The following is a 27,164-nucleotide window of genomic DNA, read 5'->3' as shown; positions in this document are numbered from 1 at the left end:
GTTCTTCCCTTATGGACCCTGAGGTCCCACAAGTCCTCCTCCTCCACTTCATTCATTCATATAGCACTGTCTTTATGCAGGGGGAAAGAGGCTTTCAAAGCTGTTACAGAAAGATGTAACAAAAAGATGTTAACTACTTCTAAAATAGATTGTTTAAATTTTTGGATCAAACTGAATTTTAAGTTTGAATGGATTCTTAGTATATTTTTATCACCTACATTTTGAAGAAAATCAGATTGTTTACCCATAAAATACTAGCCCTTATATTTCTCTGCTTTTCTCATTTGCAGTGTGTGAGTTAAATTTTGTGGCTCCCCTCACATAATGTCTGACAAGAGCTGCATAATTTACCTTTTCTGGGATATGAGTATTTTAATGGGTGATTCTAAGAGGCTTAACTTTATAAATTGAAGGACTTAATTTTTTTTTAATGAGTTTTTTAAAAATTAATTAATTTGTTTTTTGGCTGTGTTGGGTCTTCATTGCTGCGTGCAGGCTTTCTCTAGTTGTGGCGAGCGGGGACTACTCTTCATTGTGGTGCGCGGGCTTCTCATTGCGGTGGCTTCTCTTGTTGTGGAGCATGGGCTCTAGGCGCGTGGGCTTCAGTAGTTGTGGCACGTGGGCTCAGTAGTTGTGGCTCGTGGGATCTAGAGCGCAGGCTCAGGAGTTGTGGCTCACGGGCTTAGTTGCTCCGTGGCATGTGGGATCTTCCCAGACCAGGGCTCGAACCCGTGTCCCCTGAATTGGCAAGCAGATTCTCAACCACTGCACCACCAGGGAAGTCCAGGACTTAATTTTAATGTTTAGAACAGGCGTTGGCAAACAACAGCCTGAAGGCAAAATCCAGCCCAGTTTGTTTTTGTAAATAAAGTTTTATTGGAACACAGCCATGCTCATTTGTTTACACATTGTCTGTGGCTGCTTTTTCATTATGACAGCAGAGTTGAGTAGTAGCAACAGAGTGTGCATGGCCTGCAAAGCCAAAAATGTTTATTATCTGGCTTTTTACAAAACAGTTTGCTGACCCCTGGTGTAGAATAATATGGTTTTACTGAGCATCTTGTCCAGTTCCCTTTTTAGACAGATGAGGTCACTTGAGATCCTGAGAGGTTAAGTGACAAGTCCAAGATCACACCAAAAGTAAGAGGAGGGGTCAAGATAACAAACCATGAAATTTTAAATATGGTGAAATTCTAGTGGGGATGTCTTTATAGATTTGGGTTCCTTTAAAGAGCTTTGTCTTATCTAATACCCTGATATTGCATGATTATTAGAAACTAAACTTACTAATAAACCCTGAGGAAAATAAAAATAATCACCAGGGTGTTATAACAATGGAAAGACTCAATTCAGTCAATGTGCCCCTGACACACCTAAGACCTGAATTTTGGGACACTGATATGTTCTTATCACATATTACATAAGTGAGTCCCAAAGGAGAGTCCAATGTGTCATGTTGCATAGTTTAGTGGTTTGGAAGATAACCTTAAATGCTGGTTGCTGGAATCCCAAGTGAAATTCCAACTGGGAGGGGGTGTCTCTAACCCTGATCTGTTCTAAGAGGCTGTCAGAGAAACAAAGGCTACGTAACTCAATGCCACTTCCCAGTCTCTTAAAGAAACTGGGCCACTGAGGAACAGAACATAGAATGGTTGCCAAGTTGCAGCCTCTGTATTTCCTTCCTCAGAAGAATCTTCTCCAGCTGCTCTCTCATTTCATCTCCTAACCTCATGTTCACTTTTCACCTCCTGATCTTAAGAGCTGGCCCTGCCACTCCACTGAAATAGGAAGGGCTTTTCTGCCCTTACCTCATTTGACCTCTCTGAGACATCTGACATCTTTGCCCACACCATTTTTAATAATGCTTTCTCCTCCCTTGGCTTATGCCCTGCCCATGTAATTCTCCTGACTTGTTGCTTCACCTCAAGCTCATCCTCCATCTGTCCCCACCCTCAAATGTAGACCTCAGGGTCCTAATCTTTCTCCTTTTTAAAATCTCCTGGTATATACCCACCTGGGAAATCTCTTGTATGGTCATGGCTTCAACTGCTAGCTAACTGAAGTGGTGTCCCAAATCTGTTTCCAGCCAACTTCTCTCTTCTAAACTAGAACTCATGTCTATTTGTCCATAGACCATTTCCACTGGATTTCCCTCAGTTTGAGTTTCTAAAACTCAGAAAGTCCAATGTTGAAACCATGATATTTCCCTAAACCTGATAGCTCCCCTAATATTTTAAACATATCACGCATCTGCTCAAAACCCTTCAATGGCTCCTTGGAGCTACATGGAATAAGGTTCCTCAGTTCCATAAAGCCCTCCATGACCTGACTCCTACCAGCCTCCCCTCTTACTTGATCGCTACTCTCCACACCCGTGCTCTCCCTTGCTTTCTCCTTCCTGGATTATTTTTCTGTTCCTTTGCTCTAGTTGGAATCACTTCCCCTTGGTCAATTCAGTGAGCATCTACTCCACTTCCAAGATTCAATTCAAGTACTGCCTTTTCTACAAACATCCAACAAGACACTGGACTCTAGAAAAGGAAGGCAGGAATCCTTACTTCCTTATCTCTGCACTTCTGTTGGCCCTGGAATTCATCACCCTGATGGAATAACTTTGTGGTGGTAACCTGCTCCTTGCTGGGCAAGACTTTAACTGGCTGCAGTTTGTTGTGGGGTTTTCCAGTTCCCCCACCCATCTGGGATTATCTTACTGGCCTCGTTGAATAGCTATGGGGCCAAGTGAGTGGTAATTCTTGGAGTAATTTAGTTAGAGTACTGTTAGTGAAAATTCTTTAGAGAAAAAGATGCAATAACTATAATTAGGATAATCTTGTTAGGGGCAGAGTATAGCACTTAATTCAGCATTTAGTACATTATAAAGAGGCAGCAAAATGGGAGAAAGAGCATGGACTCTGAAGTCACGGTGCCTGAGTCTGAAGTCTGGCTCAGCTCTGAACTAGCTTTATGACTCTGGGCAAGTTTCGGAGCCTCTCAGTGCCTCAGTTTTTTCACCTGAAAAATGGAGATGGTAATAATAATACCTTCCGCATAGTATGGAAGTGAGAGGTGTGTTTATATATGTATGTATAGATGTTTGTATGTGTGTGTGTGTGTGTGTGTGTGTGTGTATTTACATATGTTACTTGGAATGCTGTTTGGTATTTAATGTGTTTCCTATTACTATTTTTAGCTTGTTAGATGACTAAGGGAAAAACCAAGGTTCAGTAGCTGTGAGAAAGATCATTTTCATCTAGAGGGTTAAGCAGCCTTCCTCTTTTACACCAGTAAATACAACCACCAAACTCTCAACTCTCCCATTAAACTGTATACTGGATAACAAGCTTATATGTCTTGTGTTTTTTAGGCTATTATACTAGGCAAGTAACTTTTGCTTACTCTTATATTAGGTAGCAGTAAAAAACAAGAAAAGAATGAACAGGCTTTTGAACATGCATTTTTTAAAATTTCATGTGCAAATACTCTAATGAACGTCTCTGTAAATAGTTAGAGCAAGCAACTATAGAAACTTCAAACACCAGGGAGCCCTGTTAATATGAACCACTGTGCACCTCAGTAGATGTGATCTCTATGGCATTTGATTATCACAACAAACAAATCCCTAGAGGTAGAATGTGCAGGTATTACTGTCCTCATTTTATGAATAAGAAAACAATCAAAAAGTAACACAAGTTCTATATTTTTTGATTCCCTGTCAGAATGCACATTCTAGTATTTTTTTTTCTTATTTTTATACTTTATTTTATATGCATGGTATTAAACAAAATCAGGCTGTTTTGAACCACTTCACACCCCAGAGAATCTGTAGAGAGGCTCTGAAAGCCCTTTTGATAATGTTTTTCAGATTTGAGGAGTTCCTTATGATGATTCTTACTTATATCTTCATTGTTATTGATGCTGATCAAGGAACCTACTGGTACAAAAGAAACTAAGGAAGAGTCAAGGAGATGACAAGAAGTATAATATAGTTTAACAAAGAAAAGACATCATATATTTGCCTGTTGTTCTGTAGTCAATGCTCTGTTGCATGATATTATTGCATCCATCTATTTCTCTCCATTTCTAGCACCACTAACTACCCTGTTCCATGCTAGCATGATTTCTTACCTGGATTGCTATAATATCCTCCTAACTGATATCCCCACAACCACTCAGTACTCTCCAAATCTGTTCTACAATTTGTTGCCAGAATCATCTTTTTAAAATACAAATTTGATCACGTCACTCCTTTCTGCTAAAATCCATTTATTGGACTTCCATCGGTCTTGAGATAAAACCAAAATTCTTTAACAAGGCTTATAAGACCCTGTATCGCCTGACCCACCTGCTCATGGTAGAGATTGCAAGTTGTTAATAACACCCATTTCTCTTCTCCTGTAACATAGATGGTTTACATTTCCCAGACTCCCTGACTGTTAGGGGTGACCATGTGACTGAACTTAACTAATGGAATGAGAGCAAAAATGATACTCTGCTATTTTCAGGCCTGGCCCATAAAAACCTCCCATGATCCTACCAGGTGATTGGGATGCGAAACTTATGATGACCTTGAAAGCCACGTGTTGAAGATGATAGAGTAATAGATAGCGTAATATCAGCATAGCATCAATCTCTGACAGTGGGTTCCCCAGGATCACTCAACACAACCCCTAACCTGGAATTGCAAGGACACCGTGGAAGAAGAGAGCATGGCAAGCATGAAGAACTGAAAGATCTATTCAGTGATGCGGAGACGGGAGGCATGGACAGCATCGTGGGTAGGTGAGGCAGAAGAAGCAATGTACTGGTTATAGTAGACTAGTCTGCAGCAACAGTTAGACCCAAACATATAATGGCTCAAGACAATAAATGTTTATTTCTCTCTCATAACATTTGAAGACAATTCCAGTGTAGGAGTATGAGTAAAGCACACGGGTACCTGTCATTTAAACCTCCTAATTAAATTCTATTCATCCTTCAGATCTTAGCTAAGGTTATACTATTTCATGAAAGTCCTTTCTGAACTCAAGTCCTCCTATTATAGGTGTGTCTCTCCGCATACTTTTCCTTCATAGATCTTGTGATGACTGTAACATTTTATTTGTTTTTTTGTGCACTTATTTAATTAATTTATGTCCCTTTTGCTAGAGTGTCAGTTCTGTGAGTGTGAGGACAGTGTCTATTTTTGTTCATTCAGCATCTACACAGCGCCTTGACATAAGGACAATCGATAATTTTTGTTGAATAAATGAATCAGATTGTTAATTTGTATCATTAAGAAAAAATATTTTAAAGTACAATTTATAGCTGCAAGTTATGGTGCAAATTTTTTTTTCTCAACATTAAATGTTGTTTTGCCACTTTGTTTTTAAGGGTTTTTAATAATTGCTGACATACTTTAAGATCATAATCTCAAGAGAACACAGGGCTTGATTTATAACTCTTGACGTACCAGCCCTCCAGCCAGCTGCCCTGGTTTAGCTTATTTGCCTTAATCATTTTTACTTTCCCTGATAGTTAGTAACCAGATACAATTTCGGATTGTTTTTTAACCGAAGAACCTTCTGGTTGGGGAAAAAAAAAACGCTAGAGAATTAAATATACAAGGAATCAGTTATATTCTGGATATAACTTTGTATGGTGAAGAAAAAAAGAGCGTGGGCTTAAAGTAGATCTGAGGACTTGATTTCTAGTTTAGGGTGACCAGATATGTAAGTATGTTCCATGCCATATTTGGGATGTACTTTTTTAAAAACAATTATTTCTTGTTTATCTGAATTTAAAATTTTGTTGGGTATCCTATTTTTATTTGCTAAATCTGGCAGCCTATTTCTAGTTCTGCCACTTACCAGACTCTGCTCCTTAGATAGGAATTTTACCTTGAGAGGATTACAGGAGGTATAACATTGGAAATTCTTAGTATAGTGTCAGGCACTATGTGCTGACACTTAGCACTCAAAAATATTTATTCTCATTATTACTTTTTTTTGTTTTTAAAAAATTTTATTTATTTATTTATATTCTCCTTATTTATATATGTAATTATAAAAGGTATTATTTACTGCAATAAGATTCCATTAGTTATAATAATGAGCTACAATTTATTGTATGTCCTACTATCTATAAGGTATTGTTCTAAGCCCTTCACGTGTATTATTCCATTCATTTCTTCCAATGAAACTTGAAAAGGTATTACATTATTTCCACTTTACAAATGAGATGCAGAGAGTTTGGATCACTGCCCTGGGTGATAGCGTTCAGTAGTGGTAGAGACTGCCTCAGATCCAGGTGATTTCAGGGCCTGCCTTCTCCACCACCATACAGCAATTCCCGCATGTTACTAATGAGGCTGGGTCCATTTATGGATGAGCATTCTTTCATATTTCACAGAACTGCTTTCCCTTAGCCCCTCTAACCCTGGGGAATTGATTTTTCTGCCCACCTGGTGAAATCAACCATTCATTTTGCACCAAGGGCTGATTTTATAGAAATCTAAATACACTTTACTAGATTTACCTGTTAACACTAAAAGAAAAAAGTTCCCTGTTTGTCTTTTTGTTGGGTCAAGCCTTTGGTTTTATAGGCTTGTTTGAGTAAGTAATTATTCTGGTTATGCCAAGGCCTCCTTTATTGAGCCATAAATGCATCCTGAACCACTCAGAATAACAAGCAGACCCTTCCCTTTGAGCCTAGTAGGCAAACACTGTTTAGCTAGACAGGAGTTGGCTTGCCTGCCCCTGCAGGTTTCTCTCTCTCTGGAAACCTCCTATGAAACCATGTGAAGGGGGGAAAGAGGATCAGATAATTGGGATCTTTAAGATGGTTATTATGAAAAATGTTCTGGAACCAATTCAAATACCAATCAGAAACCACATTGTTCAACTAAATCACTTTCAGATGCCACATAAGATACAAAATACAATTATTTCCAGTTTAAAAATATAATGTTCCTTTAAAAAAACACAGTATTTTATTTTATTATTTAAAAAAAAAAAAAAAACCTGCTTTGGCTGGAATTCAGGGCCGTCACAGATGATGTACAGACAGGCTTTGTGCAGGTCCCTTTGGATCTGGGGCCTATAGACCTCACTGTAATGTATTTAAAAGTTCCTTAAAATGGATGTGACGGCTGTTTTCTTTGTGTATTACAGAAATATACAGAGTTCAGAGGCTCCGTGGCTACACTTTGGGCATGTATGTCATTAGAGGAATGAAAAAAAGATGATGGCCAAATGCTGTATTAAAATCCCATTAGAAACGCTGGGAGGAATTTATGGCCCCAATCTCTTTTATCTGACAGGCGTCAGTTTGGTGAAACAGTTTTCCTCCTTGCCATTTTCTTTTTTTTCCTTTCTTTCCTGTCTTCTTTCCTCTCTGTCTTTTCTTTTCCCTCTTTCTTTTCTTTCCTCCCTCCCTCCCTCCCTCTCTCTCTTTCTTTCTTTCTCTCTCTCCCTCCCTCCCTCCTTCCCTTCCTTCCTTTTTCTTTCTCTCTTTCTTCCTTTCCCTTCCCCTTCCCTTCTCTTCCTTTTTTATTTCTTGCAGTTCTCAACTTGGCCACAGAATGTCTGGATGTCGTCTTGACCACCAGAAAGGCAAATATTATCAGGTTTCTGTCAATATTTGCTCTTCTTTACTGTCTCCCACATCAGGCAGCAGTGAGGGGGAAGGTCATTCCTCCTCTTCCCACATAGACTTTCCTCTCTAGCTGAGGATTCATTACATCCATGAATGTTTATCTGAGCCGTCATCACGGTGACGAGGAGCAAGGAGGTTAACACACCATGTGACCTCAGGAATGATTTCTGTTACAGCAGCTCCCATATGAACCATCAGACTTTGAGCATGAATTTTAATGCACTCAGAACCGCTTCTCCAGCCTTGGGTCCAGAGGTCACTGGCTTTCAGAGTAAATCTTCCATAAATTGTCAAGAGAGGTGTGTGGATTTTTGTCCCTCTTCAGATCTGTAGGGCATGCATCACCCTCTGTGGAACAGGAGGGAAATACCAAATCATTACTCCATTGAGTATAGAGTTACTTATGGAGTAACACAGAAAATTCAGCCCACAACGAGCAGCTACAGGGTCTAACAGTAGGAGAAGTAGAAACTGGGAATTCTGGTTCTGGTCCTGTCTTGCCACTTACAAGCTGTGTGACTGTCAGCAAGTTGTTCTCTCTCTAGGTTCAGTTCACTTATCTGAAAACAGAGGGCTGCCTCTGAAACTCTCTGTTTCTGTGAATCCAACTCACCAAGAGTCAGACAGGGGAGATAAATATTGCTATGAGATGTTTTAACCAGTGATACACAGTAGCCACTGTAGTTTTTTTTTTCCCCTAAGTAGTAGTGAGAGAAGGATAAATAATTCCATACTTGAGAGAACTCAAAGTCACTGATCATACATTAGTTCATGCTCGTCTCTTTCTACCAGCCTAAAAGCCACCTGAGGACAAGGATGGTGCCACCCACCTCTGTATCTTCACCTCTGTGCCTGTTTGTTGAGTGTGGGAACAAAGGTGTAAAAGTTAGGTAGTACTCACGGTGAGGAAAGTGAAGGAGGAGGAGAAATCCAACAGATAGGTAGAAAACTTAGAGCACACTGTCACAGAAATTAAGGCAGGGGAGCATCTGAGGAACAGCACGTGGAGACCACTGTTGAATGCTGCAGGTGGGCGAAGAGAGAGGCCAAACAAAAGGCCCTTCAGCTGGGGGATATCAGTCTCTGGAGAGGAGAAGAGTTGCTCTATTGTACTTCAACTTGCAACTTTCATCTAAGGAAGTTAAAGCTCTTCACCTGTCTAGGATCTCAGGAAAATAGGAAGACAGCACTGTCATTGAAGGTTGAATAAACTGAATTTTGAAGAAACTGATCTTTCACCAAAGGCTACACAACAATAGAAGTGTCAAGTCTATATCTCTGACCTTTTAGATCTCACGCCCTCTAGACTACATTGTATACTTTACTTTTTATTATCATGGGATGGACTAGTTAGTGGAAAGGGGCAGAATGGCCTAGAAGCTGGCAGAGTATACTTCGAGGCCCAGAAGATCATTATACATGCCACCACAGGCTTACTTCTCACTACATTCTTGGATCAAATGGAAGGAAGAATTTGAACTACTTAATAGTAAAGAATTACTTGCAAAAATAGCAGAAGATAAGAATCAGTAGTAGGCAAGAAATGGGAAATGTGAACATTTTACAACGATTATGTTCAGATGACTATCTCAGCAGAAAATTCTGTATCTGCAAGGACTGGCTTAAGTAAAACTATGACGATAAGATTTAATACTAACTTCATATTATAGACCCATCTCCAAAACAGAGAAAGAATATGGTCAGGGGCAGTACCATTTAGATAATTTAATGTTAGTTTTAAGTAATGTTAAAATGCATTTTGAGAAAAAAATTGGAAATACCCAAAGAGTAAAGAAATCATGAGCCAGAAAGGGTATGGACTTTTGCAGGAAAATTATGCCAAGGATATTATATTACTTTTTTGAGAATAAATTTATAATATTAGTGAGAAAGGAAAAGTGGATGCTATTTATTAGAGTTTTTATAGACTATTTGATTCAGAAATAGCAAAATTATATTTTTAATTTATTTTGAAACTTTGTTTCAGTTGGCATACATTATATTCCAAAGGCTGCTTGTAGAAGAACCAAGAAAAGAAAAAGTCAAGGTGTTGGAGTTTGGAAAGCAATATGGTTTATATCTCTTTCTTGTAAATATTTTTATTGCTTCTCTGAAAGAAAAAGAAAATGGAACATTAATGAAATTGGCACTTAAACCCTTAGTTTGAGAGTGTAATGAACATTAAAAAATGACATAATTAAGACAAAATTATTTCTCTCCTTTCTCTGGGTTCTGTGAAAAATCAGAGGAAAAAAAATTATTCATTCATTTATTTAATTATTTTGTAATTAAAATATTTACATTTTATAAAATATTAATATTTATTTTGTTTATTAAACATTTATTTCTCCATGATCACATTGATCCTATAATAAATACAGCAGGGACATATACAAAATTACCATTTATTTAAATTTAAGTTTTCTGTCCCTTGATTTCCTTATCTGTAAAATGGAGATTATAACAGCTAATTCTGAGGGGAACTGTGAGAATTAAATGTGATAATTTGCGTAAAACAGCAGAATGTTTGACATAACATATGGTAATGATATCACAACAAACATTATCAATCACTTACTCTGTACTAGATACTCTGTTAAGTTTTTATATATGCTAACACATTTGATATTCACAACAGCCTTATGGTGGGTATAGACATTGTAATCCCATTTTGTGGAAGAAGAAACTGTAGTTTAATGAGTCTAAGTAACTTTCCTGAGCTTATAAGTAGTATAGCTGAGATTCAGACCCAGACAGTCTGACTCTATTGCTCATACCTGGCAGCTATTATGGTTATTACTACAACTACTAGACTGAGCCGAAATTGCAGCAATAGGAATTTAAATATAGACATGAAGTTCTTGACTATAAAGATTATGAAAAACTTGAATGGGAAATTTTGAAGTATAAAAATCCCTAGAGATTCTTAAGTGTATCTCAGCTGTCAGCTGAGGTCCTACTATCCCTTGGAGACTTAGATCAGCTTGTTTTAAAATTCCAGTTTGGTACCTGTGCAAGTTCAGAGCCATCTCTACAATTTCTGGGAATTCTTAATGGCTTTCTCTCTCATCGTTTTCTCTGCCTTGCTTTGGATTCATCCTGCATCATCCAAACACAGAGTCCACTTTCTCAAAATATGTCCTTAGTTTAGTGGTTTTACTGAAGATCTGAGAGATTATGGGAGAAGTCACATCACATACAATATTATCAATTTCCTGGTCTCACCTCCAGTCCTCCTCATTTCACACAAGAGCAAACATGCTTGGCAAGCATGTCATTTCCAACCATCTAGTAAATGGTGGAGCCAGAACTCCAGATAAGATCCTGTTGGCAGATAAGCTGATCAAGCCAGTGCAAGTGAGGAGAGAAACCTCCTCTTTATTCATCTAGCTATTCCTCTTAAGCCCTGCATTTTCTTTCTACCAATAAAAGAAAAATAAAATAGACATTGTCAAAGCTAGTGGAAACCATTTCTGATTTTATTGATTTTGGGTCCTCTCTTTTTTCCTTGATGAGTCTAGATAAAGGTTTATCAGTTTTGTTTATCTTTTCAAAGAACCATCTTTTAGTTTCATTAATCTTTTCTATTGTTTTTTCGTCTCTATTTCATTTATTTCTGCTCTGATCTTTATGATTTCTTTCACTCTATTAACTTTGGGTTTTGTTTGTTGTTCTTTTTCTAATTCCTTTAGATGTAAAGTTAGGTTGTTTGAGATTTTTTCCTTGTTTTTTGAGGTAGGCTTGTATTGCTATAAGTTTCCCTCTTAGAACTGCTTTTGCTGCATCCCATAGATTTTGGATTATTGTGTTTTCATTTTCATTTGTCTCCAGGTATTTTTTTATTTCTTTGATTTCTTCAGTGATCCATTGGTTGTTTATTAGCATATTGTTTAGCCTCCACATGTTTGCATCTTTTTTTCTTGTAGTTGATTTTTAGTCTGCTAATGTGATCAGGAAAGATGCTTGATATGATTTTGATTTTCTTAAATTTACTAAAACTCATTTTGTGGACTAGCATGTGATCTATCCTGGAGAATGCTCCATGTGCACTTGATAAAAATGTATTCTGTTGCTTTTTAATGGAATGTTTTTTATATATATATATATATATATATATATATTTTTTTTTTTTTTTTTTTTTTTTTTTTTTTGGTCTAGGGTGTCATTTAAGGGCAGTGTTTCCTTATTGTTCTCTCTGGATGATCTATCTGTTCATGTAAACGGGGTGTTATAAAGTCCCCTGCATTATTGTGTTACTGTCAATTTCTCCCTTTATGTCTGTTAGTATTTGCTTTATGTATTTAGTGTTCCTATGTTGGGTGCATATATATTTACATTGTTATATCTTCTTGGATTGATTCCCTAATCATTATGTAATTTTAAAAATTTCTTTAATTTTGTATCTATATGAGATGATGGATGGTCACTAACTTACCATGATAATCCCTTCATAATGTATGTAAGTCAAATTATTATGCTGCATACCTTAAACTTATACAGTATTGTATGTCAATTATGTCTCATTAAAACTGGAAGAAAAAAAAGCTAAATTCCTCTTGAAAATGCAAAAGACCAAAAACTGAAAACAATAAGGTTACATTAAAGTTAGAAATGTTTCTAAAATGTTACAGCAAAAAGATCCTTTGCTGTCTGACTTCTGGTTGGGTTGAGCCAGTGGGAAGCCCTGGCAGAAGCTTGGAAAAAGGGAGGAAAATGAGGTCAGAGCTCTCTCCCTCTTGGGTCATCTGAAGCTGGCTCTGTTGCTCAACCAAAGGTCACTGCTTTTCTGTGACAGCCTGCTAGTATCCAAACCCTCTCCTCATCCTTTGAGGCCTAGAGGTAGTAACAGCTCTGCTGTCCTAACTACAGGTTACTGCAGTACACAGTGCAACTCCCTATATTCCATCTATACCATGTGTTATGGGTTGTATCATGTCCCCTAAAAAGATGTTGAAGTCCTAACTTCCAGTGCCTATGAATGTGACCTTATTTGGAAATAGATTCTTTGCAAATGGTCAAGTTAACATGAGGTCATTAATGTGGGCCCTAGTTCAATATGACTGTGTTCTTAGAAAAAGACACAGAGACATGCACACAGGGAGAACATCATGTGAAATGAAGGTAGAGATCAGAGTGATGCATCTACAAGCCAAGGGATGCCAAAGAGTGCCAGCAAACCACCAGAAGCTAGGAGCTAGGCATGGAATAAAGTCTTCCTCACGGGCCTCAGAAGGAACCAACCCTGTCAACAGGGATTGATCTTGGGATTCTGGCCTCCAGAACGATGCGGTAATAAATTTCTTCTGTTTTAGCTACCTAGTTTGCTGTACAGCAGCCCTACAAAACTATTAAATCATTTAAATAGTCCCTTAAAAATTCCCAGAGTTTTCTTCTTTCAGCCACGTGGTGTGGCTTGCGGGATTTTAGTTCCCTGACCAGGAATTGAATCTGGGCCCTGGCAGTGAAAGCGCCGAGTCCTAACCCCTGGACCACCAGGGAATTCCCCAGAGTTTTCTTAATTTGATTATACCAACTGATACTTATTGGGACCCTGACTGATATAAATGGTATTATATATGGAAATAAATCACTGGAATAATGTCTAGCTTATAGAAGAACTTGACGAGGTATCGCCAGTTAAGAGCTAGTTGTGGGCTGTGTTTGAAAATCTCTCATGTAAAATAGTACAAAGCGTCAGATTGGAAGCCAACATTTGTATGACACATTTGTAGAGTTTGCTAATTGCTAAATACTGTGTTCCTTTTCAGCTATCCAATGATTAATTCCCATCTCCAAACGTCCATTAGCTCTTGAGGACATTTACTGGGAACACAATATCTGTGACATGTTAAGAAGAAAAATAAAACAGGGTAATGGGACAAAGAGTTATGGGGTAGGGGCTCTCAGATAGGGGTGATATTTGAACAGAGATCTTTCAATGGAGTAAAGGAGTGAGACCTATGGAAATCTAGGGGCCAGTGTCCTGGGCAGAGAGAGCAGCCCATTCAAAGGCTCTGAGACTGGAGTGTGCTTTGTGTGTCAGAAACAGAGTGGAAGCCAGCATGGCTGGAGCAGATGGAGGCAGCAACAGGTAAAAGACAAGAGAAATAACCCTCATTTCCCTTTTTTTTAAAAAATTAATTTATGTATTTTTGGCTGCATTGGGTCTTTGTTGTTGTGCACGGGCTTTTCTCTAGTTGCGGTGAGCGGTGGCTACTCTTTGTTGCGGTGCGCGGGCTTCTCATTGCGGTGGCTTCTCTCGTTGCAGAGCACGGGCTCTAGGCGCGCGGGCTTCAGTAGTTGTGGCATGCGGGATCAGTAGTTGTGGCTTGAGGGCTCTAGGCGCGCGGGCTTCAGTAGTTGTGGCACGCGGGCTTCAGTAGTTGTGGCATGCGCTTCAGTAGTTGTGGCACACGGGCTTAGTTGCTCCACGGCATGTGGGAGCTTCCCAGACCAGGGCTCGAACCCATGCCCCCTGCATTGGCAGGCGGATTCTTAACCACTGCACCACCAGGGAGGCTCCTCGTTTCCTTTTCTATCCAATTAAAATATTTTAACTTTCTCTACTCATCTGTTGTGAGCATTTAAAGTTTGAGCACAGTGTTTGCAAAGTAATTAACAGAATGTTTCTCACATCATAAGTACTGATGGTAGCAATGTGGGGTGGAGGTCACAAACACCATGTTTTTCTCCAGATTCCTTCTCCATCCTTTCAACACCCCCAGCAAAAATTCATATTATTCAAAAAGACTAAGAAATATTTTATTTTTAAATGACAGCCTCATATCTAATCAAGTGAATTTTCTTGCCTTTGGTAGAGATGATTTTCTTCAGCCCCAAATTAGTTTCTAGACCTCCCTGTTTATTCCATTTTGATTGGTGTGACCGTGCATCCCTTCCCCGACCTTCCATTATTTCTCTGGAGCCATGTTTTGGCTCTGGGAGTCCCAACCACTATAACATAAAGAACTCTTACAGATTTTTAAGGAAGTTTTTCACTTACAGAAAGTAATAAAAGTATTAATTTCCTTTTCAGATTATTTAAATGGATCATAAAATAGCCTAATTTACTGAGCTTACCTTTCCTTGTGTCTCAAACAATCAAAAGAGGGTGTATGGTCTGGGGTACTAAAGCATTTATGCTCACTGGTGCCTGAAAGGTTTAATGCCTCTTCCTGGAGTAATTAATTTAAAGTAGGGCAAGACTGGACCAACATTATTATTTCATTTTAAGTGCATCTGGAAATTCAGAGAGTGAGCTTTTGTTTAGCTCTGTTGAAGAAAACGAAATACATGTTCATAATGTTTACCTATTATTAGAGCAATTCTACGATTGTTCCTCACAATCAGGAGGCAAAGCTCATGATGTCACTTTGAACAGGAGCCAAGAGGCAGCAGAATCATTTGTGTTCTATTGATGAGGCATGGACTTAGGGAGCCGAGCAAATGGGGTTTAGTGAAGCAGGGAGCTTCTACAATGTGAGGAATTAAGCAAAAATTGAGGATGTATTTAGAAAGAGAAAAGAAATCCCCCAAATAACTTTTAAAGATGTTCAATATTACAAACATCACAAAATCGAGTAACAGAACATAATATTTTTTAATAATTGACTGCCTGACATATCACTTTGCTTTCTTCCTACATTTTTGACTGCATACTCTTTGATGGCCTTTTCATATTAAAATGACTTTGTAATATTTTCTACAGAAAGAAGAGAAAAATATCTCAGTCTCTCTTTTAGCTTAGTTGACTGGAATTTGTTTTTTATTATTCCTGGTTTAGATGAATACAATTGTGGCTTAATACACAGTCATACTCACTGTTTTTACTACTGCTTCCAGTTTGTGATCTGGAATCACAGGAATTCTGATCATTCTAGTATTTTGTTTCTCACAGTTCCCATCAAAAAATAATGTATGATGTGTCTATAACTGTACATGCTGCATTACATTCCTGCCAGGAAAGAATGCCCATGTTGACCAGACATCTATGAAAAACAAATCATTGAGGAGAAGCTAACAGGTTTATACAACTGGTGATTGGAACAGTGCTCTTCAGACTGGCTTCTAGCTTCTTACATTTCGCATTTCCTTTCTCTTCCATTCTTCACGTACTCCCTACAACTCCTGACCTAATTATCTCCCAAAGGCCTCACCTCCAAATATGGTTACATTGAGGAATCAGATTTCACATATGAATGCGGGGAACACAAACATTCAGTCCATAGCCGATAGGTAGGCAGTGTAGGGGAAAAGTAAACACAGACACAGACACACACACACACACACACGAATAACATGTGCATCCCATCAGCTCCCATATCTTTGTACTGTCATAGCTGGGTCTAAGTCTCTTCCTTCCATGAGTATCCTTTCCACCACTTTCTGTATTTTTTTCTTACTCAAGTCTGTATCTGATGTATATATTAACCTGATTTCATTTAGATAGGATGTTAGTACCCTGCTGCTAGGCCCAGTGTTTTGTTGGCTACTGGCATTTGGTTGAACATAAGGGAAGCACAAGGTTGTTTTTTTTATTTTTTTAATCTTTATTGGAGTATAACTGCTTTACAATGTTGTGTTAGTTTCTGCCGCACAACAAAGTGAATCAGCTATATGTATACATATATCCCCATATCCCCCCCTTCTTGAGCCTCCCTCCCACCCTCCCTATCCCACCCCTCTAGGTCATCACAGAACACAGAGCTGATCTCCCTGTGCTATGTAACAGCTTCCCACAAGCCATCCATTGTATATTTGGTAGTGTATATATGTCCATGCCACTCTCTCACTTTGTCACAGCTTACCCTTCCCCCTCCCCATATCCTCAGGTCCATTCTCTAGTAGATCTGTGTCTTTATTCCCATCTTGTCCCAGGTTCTTCATGACCTTTTTTTTCTCTTTCTTAGATTCCATATATATGTGTTAGCATATGGTATTTGTTTTTCTCTTTCTGACTTACTTCACTCTCTATGACAGACTCTAGGTCCATCCACCTCATTACAAATAACTCAGTTTCGTTCCTTTTTATGGCTGAGTAATATTCCATTGTATATATGTGCCACATCTTCTTTATCCATTCATTTGTTGATGGACATTTAGGTTGGGAAGCACAAGGTTAATCCAGTCACTTGGAATTACTGGAAGCTCTTCTTGATGTAGTGTAACCTACGGAATCCATTTATATTTTCTTGCCATTTCAGAAATTAAGCTCCACTTAGAAATTAAGCTCTTTTCCTTTTCCACTTAGGAAAAGAGGTTACTTTGAATTTTTTTTTTTTTTTTTTTTTTTTTTTTTTAGTGGGAGCCTTCAGGTGGAAGGAGGAAAGACAGGACATATTTCCTATAAGAACAAAAAAAATGCCACATAGTGTTTCCCCTACCTGTCTGATTTCTTTCCGTTAGGAATATGTTTCACAAGGGAGAGCATGTTCTCCTGATCGGGGACCTTCTTTGTTTTTCTCTCATGCCCCTTAAGATAATTTTGATAGATTATGGTTCCCCCTTGCACATTTAAAAGTTCATAACTAAAATGTTTAATTGTAAATGTATACAGTTTCAAAGGATATAATTTCTGGCACATTAAATTGAAATTTTAAAGTGAAACTGTTACCTCACTTTTAAATGTATCCATAGCAATGTTACACCACCATCAACTATTTTTAAAGGCATGAAAATTCCTTCTTTAACAATTAGACATTTTTCATTATTCTCTTTCCTCCTGGAAATTGTATTTCCATTCCACCTCCTCCTCAAAATTGTATACCAGTTTAATCTATTTTTCTGTTTAAGTATATTTTATTGATTACTCTTTCATATGCTTGCGCAACCAAAATAAAAGAATTTCCATTCTGTTTTTTTAATAATCTCTAGTCAAGAACTTCATGTCTAAGTTTAAATTCCTTTTGTTACAATTTTAGTTCTGCCTAGAAGTTGCAAAAAAGAAGATAAATTTTCTGTAAACTTAGAGTTCCAAGAGCTAAAATTTTCTCCTGTATTATCATTACAGTTATTTTTCATATGCAAATGATCAAAAACAACATACATAAATTATAATTTTTTAAATTATTGTATATCAAAAATAAAATTATATTGGGAATGCATTTCATAGTGTGATAGGTGGTGGAGGTTTATGATGTTTCAATCAAATGAGATGACACAAATATTTACAATTGTTCGTTTGACACCCAAGAGATTTCATCTCAGGACCGTGCAGTGCACCAGCAGGAATGGGTGACAGGTGCACCTTTCTATTGTCAAGTGGGAGACAGGCTATGGGCAAAGGAAGGGCTACAGATATTTCATTGACATCTACCTAGGCAAATTAGTTTTAGGAAGGAGTTGATATGGAAGTTGAGTATCTGGAAATTGATTTCCTTAAAACTGTGTTTGCATATCTTCTGAAAAGCTACATGTACTCCAAAGAGTAAGTATACCTGTTTGAAAAAGCTATTCTATATAGTTCTTAAAATAGTCCACATATGTTTTCCCCCGCAGGAGTAAGAGATAAGAGTGCAGTAAGAGGTGCAAGTGGGGACAATTGCAGACACCTCTTTGAGACCTTTGTAGTGGGAAGGAACACAGTGGGAGAACCTTTTTTTAAGATAAGTTTTAATCTTTAGGAACTCTGATCCAATTATATTTTGATTAGAACAAGAACTTCATTTGATTTCTGTTGCCAAATATTTCCTGCTTTTTAAAAAGTAAGTACCTGTTAAATTAATCTATTTAAATTTAGTGTGATAACTGAAGCGATTAATCTCAGATCCAATGACTTCTCCTAATGTATGCTCACACGGGAGACCCTACTAATTATAAAATGTCACAGATTATCACTTACAAATGAGAGAGGAAAATATGGAGGAAACTCACAAACAATATGCACCAGCTTAACACATACTGACAAATGTCACCCACTTAAAATTGTTTCTAGAATCAGTTAATGATTTTACCTCAAAAACTTTAAATAGATAAAAATTTTCAATAATCCTATTTATTTCATTTTATATATTTCAATGTATTTTTAATTTATAAATTTATTTTATTTATTTGTACTTATTAATTTTATATTTAATAAATAGATAAATGTATGAATAAATATAAATAAATAAGATGTTATTTATTCATAGTTATCATTTTTTTTCTCTGAAAAATGGTATACTGCATAAGGAAATCAAAAAACATCTTTTACAAAAAAGGTTAAAGATACCATATTTGTAAAGGCACATATGAAACTATAGCAATGGCAAAGGCCAGTGAGAATATAAACAATATGCAAGTAGGACCAATATCTAAATAAGACTTTATAAAACAACTAGAAAACAGTGCAAAAAAATATACCTCATAATTGTGTATAAAACTGGCAAGCGTAAGCTTATTTACTGATATAAAAAAAAACATAGACTAGCATGCATAATTTTATGTGAGCCTTTTAACATTAATCGAGAGGGTGTCTACACTAAACTAAATTATAAATTTAAATTTATAATCTTGTACATATCTTAGTTTATTCTATTTATTTTCAGTTTACGTTTATGTCAATTTAGCAAAAATACCCAGCTATTAGAACAAAGGAATCAGACTTTTTACTTTACACTTCAGAAAAGTGCAAATTAACAAGGTCTTACTGTAAACCAACTATTTGTTTTCAATTACTTGGCACGAGATCTTACATATTTTTAACCCAATTTTTAACTTCCTCTTGGTGCACCCTGGAGCAAAAGTTTTGAAACAATGTTAAGAAAAACTGCCCTTGGAGCACTTGGCAGCCGGAACCTCACTCCATGTGTTATGTGATGTCTCACCTGGGTTTTAGTTAAACCTGGAAACATCTTTCATCCTTAGGTCAAGCAGCAAACTTGCCTAAGCAAAGCTGGTGAAGTCAGAGCCTGATCCCAGGCTTGGAAGTGTGTGTGGGGAAAGGGAAGGGAGAAGGAAACGAAGGAGAGGAGAGGAGTGGGCAATAAAGAGATATGGGGAATAGGAGGAAAAAAAGAGATGTCAAGAGGAAAAATAAGAGAGCTGTGTGTGATTGGAAAGGCTAGGGCGGCACCGTCCCTCCATCTCCTGCTGAGCGACATTGTTACCTAAGTCTATTTAGGGAATTTCCAAAACACAGAGGAGCTTTGAGGGTCTGGCTGTCAGAACTTATGCAACCAGTTGTTTTGGGAACAGCCTGGAAATTTCACAAGAGAGCTGAGTTCTCAAGAGATTGACAGTTTGACCAAAAGATCAAAGGTTTGGTGCAGTGGGGCTAATTTTCAGAAACCCTTCCAAATTGTGAAGATTTTCCTCCTTGTTATGGCAGTTAAGACATGTGAAAATAGTCATTCAAGGCACTTCTAAGCAGCTTTCTTCTTTGTTCACAAGGTTCCACGAATGTCAGTCCTCTCCAAACCCACGAAAACAAAGTAGGTGACCAGGATGATTACACCCAAATCACTGATAAAAGGAGAGAGAAGCACAGAAATATGCAGTGATTTGTTTGGCTTTCCGAAAAGAGAAAGTTGCATGGTTGGATTACAAATATTATTGCCTTCGGATCAGCAAAGTACATAAGCAGCATTGCTGTGGGTGGGTGTGGAGGAAGGAGTAATTGCATGACTAAGAGTGAGTAGCAGCAGACAGATGGGGTGGAGAAGGAAATCTTAACAGTTATTTGAGATTCTGAGTTCACCAGATATATTTCTCAAACCAATAAGAAGATCTAAAAGCCATACAATGAGATCCCCTAGATTAGGGAAGTCTGTGATAAACAGAAGCTAATATGGCATGTTGCTATTGAAAATACACATAAAGTAATAGAAGCTCTCTCTTTTTTTTAAAAATGTTTGTTTAATTAACAAAAGGTGATATAGAAAATCTAAATACTGGTTAGCAATCCCTAACGACCAGGAGATGCTTAAAATTTATTTGGAACTTAGAGTCTGGAAGTAAAGACCCATTTTCCACAACATTTTATACATCACTGTTTTGGCTGCTGAGACTAACTCAGAATATGGGACCATAGAGACTTTGCAGTTGCACCAAGATTTTTCCATTCATTGTTCCTACAGTTTGGATTCGGCTTCACAACCATACCTGGGACTTATTAGGCCAGGAAGTCGAGGAGTTGGCATGTGTTTTTATTATAGTTAAACTTATCTGGATTTAAAAGGCATTAAACATCTTCTGATTTCTTTCCTTTCCTTCAGTTGTACAAGAATGTTTTAATTGGATATTGTAACCGAAAACGTTCACTCTGCATTGATCACCTGGAGATCTGTTTTCAACCCTCTGAAGATTCCCAAATGTAGGCCTTCCCCTTAAAAGTCCTTAAAGCAGGGTCTTTAAGCCTATAAAAGATCCATGAGCCCAAGATTTCCGGCTTGGAATGCTTTGGGCCTCAGTCATCCAGTTTCATTCCTTGTTCAATTACCCAGATAGCAGCCAGACCCTGGTTTCCCCTTGTGCCTTGTGGATAAAGTCATCATTATCTTCATTAATGAAAATGAAAATTCAAATTATTTGCACGGAATTCATTCCGTTGCTACATATCTCCTTTCCATCATAATTTAAGAAGTTTAAACTTGGTACACAAAGCACATTCTGAGGATGACTGGCCAGACGTTGTTGAAGGGCTTAAGTAACAAAAGAGCAAAATAGTGTAGGCTGGGTAATGGTCATCTAAATTGCACTCTAGGCAACACCAGCACTATTATCAGCTCCCATTGCAATGAAATGAAGATGGTTTTTCCAGAAGGAGTTTGCATTCAGCCATAGTGAATTTACAATGGAAGCTTTCAAAAGTGACATAAGTGTCTCCTCAGTTAGTCTACTCATAATTCCAATTAGGAACACACTGATTAGCCCCAGCACACAGTTTCTGGGAGAATCTTACTTCTATTATCCTGACTAATTTCATGAACCCAGAGAAAAAGGGAGAAGTTTGTAATTCATTATGGCAAATTATGCAAAACTAAACCTCTGAAAGGCTGTATCTGTAAAAAGATATGAGATGGACCATTATTGATGTTTTTCCTAGGAAGATGGGAGAGCTCTGAATTCAGATACTGAATGAACTGACTGCCTCAGAACTGCCCTGTAGATACAGTCCATTCAAGTAGGGGAAAATGCTAAATATCTGGCTGAATTTTGTCGGTGTGTTAAAGCATTTATTTTTTTCTAAAAGCATTTCAGAAGAAAATAGTGGGCGCAATTCATTGGAGCACATGCATATGAATGTGATAAAACGCAGGTGTTTGCATAGCCAAGATAAAATGGAATGAATGACAAAACAAATTTCCCCAAAGGTAAGTTGTGTCATCATGTTTATCTATATTGACCTATCTGTCTTTACCCCATCTTTACCAGCACTGCTCTGGCCAAGCCGCCTCACTGAAATCTTTACTTCCTCTCATATGCCTTGTCAAGCCTCTTTTCGCAGCTACCACAGTGATTTAAAAAAAAAAAAAAAAAAGGATCATGTTACCCCTGCTTATTTAAAACTTATCAAAATTCCCATTGCATTTTGAATAAAATACAGATTCCCCTCAGATCTCATTTCTTATCATGTCTTTCTCAATCATTATTTTCCAACGTCACTGACCAACTTTCTGTACCTACAAAACATCTCTGCTTCTGGGCCTTTGCATTCCTGGAGTTCACTTTTCCCTGAATTTGACTAGGCTAATTCCTTCTAGCAATCAGGGCTTAGTCTTTTCTAGGCATCTTATCAAAAGTAGCCTGCAGATTTTTCATTATCACGTTATCTGTTTCATCTTCTTCATAAGGCTCTCATTATCTGAAATTATCTTTATTTGTTTACATGCTTAATGCCATTCTTCCCCACCAGAATGGAAACCCAAAGATCAGGAGCCTGTTTGTTCTGTGCACTGTTGTATTGCCAACATTTTGACATATATGAAGACCATGTGCCATTTTCTAAATCAAGATTCAGAATGGCTTACATTTTTTGCAGAGAGGGCTTGTGATCAAGACTGTATGAAGTCGGAGGGATATGTTGTGGATATGTTGTGGCCAGGGATACGCTGTGGCCAGAATTAAGGATGGCCAAGGGACAGATGGTAAGATGATGGGCAGTATGATATTGTAGAAAGTATGTGAGCTTAGAATCAGACCTGAGCTCAAATCTCAGGCTGCCTTACTAGTTGTGTGACTTTGGGCAAGGTACTTACAGCCTTAGTGAGGCTCACTTTCCTTATTTATAAAGAATAGAGAACAAAGAACATTTACAAATAACTGTTTCACAGTGTTGTGAAGACTAAATGATATCATGTGTGTAAAGTGACTAGGTCTGTGCCTTCTACATATAGGCTCCCAATAAGTGGTAAATTATTGTGACAGACGTTACTTGTTACCTATCCCATAGCTATAGTCCCTTCTTCTTTGATAACAGGGCCCTAATTTTGTTCAGGGTGGTAATGCCTAGGCCCAGATGATGAATCATGTTTCATCTAAGACAATCATTAGCAACCTGTTCCCCACTTTCCCAGCCTCCTTTGCAACTACAGGTGGTCACGGGACCCAATTCTGGATGATGAAACTAAGGGAAAGTTGGCTGTGTGTGTGTAAAGGGGGGAAGGGAGACTCCAGGGAGGTTTCTGCTTTTCTGATACAAGGACAGACATCAGTGATGCTGTATATGACTGCCTCCCCCCGCCACCCTTTCTTCCTGCCGTGAATATTGAAGTGATGGCTTATGAGCAAACATCCTACAACCTGAAGAGAAAGCCTTGTCATTTTTGAGCCACGGAACCAATGCCAGAAACCATTTACCTGCACGCATTTTTGTTATATGAAAATAACAATCCCATATTTACTGAAGCAACTGTTAGGTTACCTGCTATTAAAAGTAATATTTCTAAATGGTGCAAATGTATATGTATCTGTGTGTATGTATATGTGTGTGTAGGCAAGTAGAGCATTTAAAGTTGATGGTAGTGAGATATACGTTACTGGTACCCAAAGTTAGCTGGTTCAGTGTCACCAGGATGTTTACCAAGTAAAAGCAGGGATGGATTGCCAATTTATTCAAGGTCACACCTTAAACATGGTAGAGGTTAAGGATGTGGATTTTAAATTTCATTAATTAAAGCTGATACTCAGGATACCCATCCCTCCAAAACACGGGCTACATTTTATTGTGGAAAACAATAGTATGTGCATTTATCTAAAACCAAGTTTTAAAAGAAATCTGCTTTTCATTTTCAATGTTAACCTCATTTTATTTCCTTTTATAAAAACTGAGTATATTCTCTTTATATTTTTGGATATTTGAGTAAAGAACAAACAGCATTTACAAAATGCTACATTTAAAAAAACTTATTTTAGATCTTAAAATTTTCAAGTGTTTATGAGACAAATGTTTTTTAAAATAAAACTGACATTTAAACTAAAAATGTTCTATTGTACTATGTACTATATAAAATACATCATGCTATATGAAATATATTATTAGAGGCTAAAATTTTAAAAAATATGGTATAGTTTTAGGTACTTAGCTAACTGTTAATTTTCATAATAAAAGTAAAATTTGTATAGTGTTACTATGCACCTAATTGTTCTAAAATCTTAATTTATATTAACTCATTTAGTCTTCTCATTAGTCTTCTCTATGGATTTGGTACCGTTATTATTGTCATTCCCATTTTATAGCTGGGGATACCGAGGCACAGAGATACTGAATAATTTGTCTCAGTAGAGCTAAGATATGAACCAAGGGACCCTGGCTCTAGAGTCTGCTCTCTTGTCTGCTATGCTTTGTTGCCTCCCAAGTTTACTCATTATACTTCATATGAGCATAGTTATATTACTTGTTAACTTGTGCTAAGCTACATTCCTTAACACATTTCCTATTCACTCCTTTTGCTGTGTATTTAAAGATTTTTTTTTTTTCATTTATTATCCCATATACTTTGGAATAAATGGACTTGCCACCCTCCCTTACCCTATTCCTCCCAGTAAGCTAACAAGTTGAGGTGGATCTCTAGCACTCTTGTGCACTCAGCCAATTAGAACAAAACTCCTTCTGATGCGAATCCTAAGCCAAAATTCTCACCCGCCTTAAGAATAAAGATCCTTAAGAATAAAGGATCAGTTGCCCTTTGGGGACACATTAGGAGCCATTGCACTAACCACATTCAGCTTGTAAAACTCTAGCTTGAATTCTGCCATTTCTATTTAGTTCATGGCCTGCAGTTCCGGGGCTGTGTATATCTTATTCCATATTCTGGGGGAACCACACAAGTGTTATCTTTTCCTTTGTCTGTCTGTCATTGTGACTTAGGAAATATGGACAAGGATGAGGACTACTGATTTTATGGATGAAACAAAAGTTTTAGAAAGGGAGCGGGACAGAGCACCCCTTCCGTTGTCTGTTCCATGATTAGGCTGACTATGAGAAAGGGATAAGAGAAAAGCAAAAGTCAGACGTATTTAAAGGAAGAGAGTAGGGAATGTGAGAATAAAATGTGGGAGAAGAGCAGGAGATTCAGAGAAGAGTGAGAAAGTCAGCAGGTCTGGGTCTTGGGGGTGTGGGACAGGTATATGAAGAGTGTTGGAGAAGAAAATATCTGCTTCCTCTGTGGCTCACTTGTGGAAACTACAGTGTTAAAGGAAGCTGCCCAGAATGGCCTCTCTGCTTGGATGCTCCTTAGGCATCAAGGAAATAAATAATTAAGCCGAGCCCTGACCACATCCTTTTTCTCCTGGCATTCGTATCCTCCCTCCATTCTCCAAACCTTTGATATTATTCCTTAAATTAATCACTCATTTTCTCTTTGCAACGTCCTGTCCTGGCATCTGCAGCTCTCACTTCTGTGAACGGCTTTTGGGTACTCTGCACTCAGCAGCCATCCTGGATCAGATCATGTCAGAAAGCCGCTTTTCCAGTTATGGGAAAACCACAAGAAAGTTCCTAAAATGGCACTCCCAGCTTGCTCCCCGCAATTATGTTTTTGTCTCCCCCTTCTCGCTTTCAAGTTTTTTTTTTTTTTTGAGTTTTGTATATGGAACTTAGCTAACAGGAAGAAGAGATTAGTAGCGTTAACTTTTGAGCAAACTCCTTAGAGAAGTTCCTCTGAAATTTCTGTAGCTCCATGATGTAGGTTGACTGCTGGCTCTTCATTTTCCTTTCACTCATCAGCATCTCACAAATTCGCTTCTGCTCCTCTGCGAAGTCTGGTCCTACCAAAGTTTCTAAGAACCTCCCCGTTCATGACTCAAATAGAAACTGTTCAGTCCTTTTGTTAACTGAGTACTTTTGGTCCACATCTTTCTTTCTTCAATCCCCAAATCCTTGTGCCATGTATTCCTCCCAGGTTGTTCCTTCTGATGTTTTTCCCGCACTGGTTCCCCTTCCTCTGTTTCATCCTTACATTGTAGCTTCCCTGGGCTTCTGATTCTGTCATCCTTTCCCCTTCCTTCACCTTCTTCCCTATTATGGGTTGAATTGCATCTCCTCCAAAAAGGTATGTTAAAGCCCTAATCCTTAGTACCTTAGAATGTGAGCTTATTTAGAAATAGGGTCATTGCAAATGTAATTAGCTAAATTGACATGAGGTTATACTGGAGTAGGATGGGTTCTTAGTCCAATATGACTTGTGTCCTTATAGGAAAAAATAAATTTGATAGAGCATATGTACAGGGGAGGCAGCCACGTGAAGAGGGAGGAGGGACTGGAGTTATGCTGCCACAAACCAAGGAACACCAGGGGGTTACCAGAAACTGGGGGAGGCAAGGACGGCTGCTCCCTGAGAGACTTCAGGGGGATCATGGCCCTGCCAACATCTTGATTTCAGACTTCTAGCCTCCAGAACCATGAGACAATACATTTCTGTTTAGCCCTGGTTTGTGGGTACTTTGTTCTGGCAGTCCTAGGAAACTAATAACCCTCCCCTCTTCTCCTCTCCCCTCCCATCCCTCCTCCTCTTTTCCCTTCTTTTCTCTTTTCTTCCCTAATCCCTGGATAACAACATCTACCCCATGACTTCCATTATCACCTATATCCTGACAACTCTCAGGTCTCCTGAACTCCAAAACCAAATTTATAATTTCCCACTTATCTTCTTCATCTGGGTGTTCTGCAGACATTTGAAAGTCAACACATTTAAAACGGGACTCAGATTTGCTCTTTATTCTATGTTCTTGTGGCAGGTTGTATTTTCCTAAGATGACTGCACAATGTATCTCACTGTGACATTGTAACTCTGTTCATCCAGAGTTGAGGGTCTCTGTTCCCTCCCTGAACCTGGGTGGACCTTTGTGACAACCTTGACCAGTGAAGTGACTAGTAGCAGAAGTGACTTCATGTAACTTCTAAGGCCAGGTCATAAAAATTCCATTCACTTCCACCTGGTTTTCTTGGAACACTTGCTATTGGAACCCAGCCACCACGCTGTGAGAAAGCCTAGGCCACATGGAGAGGCCAAGTGTAGGCACTCTGGTCAACAGCTCCAAGTGAGGTCCCAGTTGACAGCCAATATGAACCTCTAGGCATATGAAAGAGGAAGGCTTTGCGATGATTCCAGCCA

The 27,164-nt window shown here is 38.1% G+C and overlaps 1 protein-coding gene across 9 annotated transcripts in view; it reads left to right on the top strand.

The window, feature by feature from the left end:
- Nucleotides 1-27,164, top strand: part of LOC309634446 (uncharacterized protein) — a 284,447-nt gene that overhangs the window by 104,645 nt on the left and 152,638 nt on the right. For 3 of the 9 annotated variants that reach the window (XR_014248110.1, XR_014248111.1, XR_014248112.1), the window contains exon 3: nucleotides 21,803-21,923. The exons of the other annotated variants lie outside the window; for them this stretch is intronic. The gene's annotated coding sequence lies outside the window, so the exon portion shown is untranslated. The remainder of the gene's footprint in view (nucleotides 1-21,802; nucleotides 21,924-27,164) is intronic. 9 annotated transcript variants of the gene reach the window in all.

The sequence above is a fragment of the Balaenoptera borealis genome (assembly GCF_965194805.1).
Source record: "Balaenoptera borealis genome assembly, chromosome: 1".
Classification (NCBI taxonomy): Eukaryota; Metazoa; Chordata; class Mammalia; order Artiodactyla; family Balaenopteridae; genus Balaenoptera; species Balaenoptera borealis.
This window is presented reverse-complemented; position numbering and strand designations above follow the sequence as displayed.